This window comes from Microtus ochrogaster, unplaced genomic scaffold (genome assembly GCF_000317375.1).
Source record: "Microtus ochrogaster isolate Prairie Vole_2 unplaced genomic scaffold, MicOch1.0 UNK96, whole genome shotgun sequence".
NCBI classification, from domain to species: Eukaryota; Metazoa; Chordata; class Mammalia; order Rodentia; family Cricetidae; genus Microtus; species Microtus ochrogaster.
Genome location: NW_004949194.1, coordinates 379,226 through 380,066, shown reverse-complemented (window position 1 = coordinate 380,066; position 841 = coordinate 379,226).

The following is an 841-nucleotide window of genomic DNA, read 5'->3' as shown; positions in this document are numbered from 1 at the left end:
TCCCATTCAGACTCTCTAACTTTTAGTCTGGAGTCAATGTTCTCCCCAGAGATTAGGTCAAGTATTTCTGTGGGTTCCTTCATCATGACTCTGGCTCATACAATCCGTCCTCTCTTTTTTCAAGAGGATTCCTGGAGCTTGAAACAATGTTTGTCTGTAAATATCTGAATCTGTTTCCATCAGTTGCTGGATGAAAATTCTATGGTGACAGTTAAGATTTCATCCATCTCATGAAAGGGCAAGGCCAGTTTGGGCACACTCTCTACTATTGCTTGTGGCCTTAGCTGGTATCATCATTGTGGATTCCTGGGAATTTCTCTAGTGCCAGGTTTATTTCTGGCCCAATAATGGATTACTTCATCAAAATATCTCTTTGCTTGCTCTATGTCTCTATCCTTCACCCATCTCCACTATCCCATTTACTCAAGTTTTTCTCCCCTCGCCCCTTTCTCCCTTCCTCCTCCAATTCTGCACTTCTTCTTCACCACCTCCCCTCTACTCTCACTTTTCTCAGATCTTGTCTATTTCCCCTTCCCAGTGGGATCTTTATATGTTTCTCTTAGGGTTCTTCTTGTTAATTAGTTACTCTGGGGTCTTTACTATAAGCTTGTTACCCTTTGTTTTACAGCTTGTATCTACTTATGAGTGACTGCACATCATGCTCATCTTTCTGAGTCTGGTTCATCCCACTCAGGTTGGCTTTTTTCCAGTTCCATCCACTTCCGTGCAAACTTCAAGATGTTATTGTGTTTTTACTGCTGAGTAGTACTCTAATGTGTATATATTCCACATTTTCTTCATCCATTCTACCCACTGTGTCATCATGAGTGCACTGAGCAGA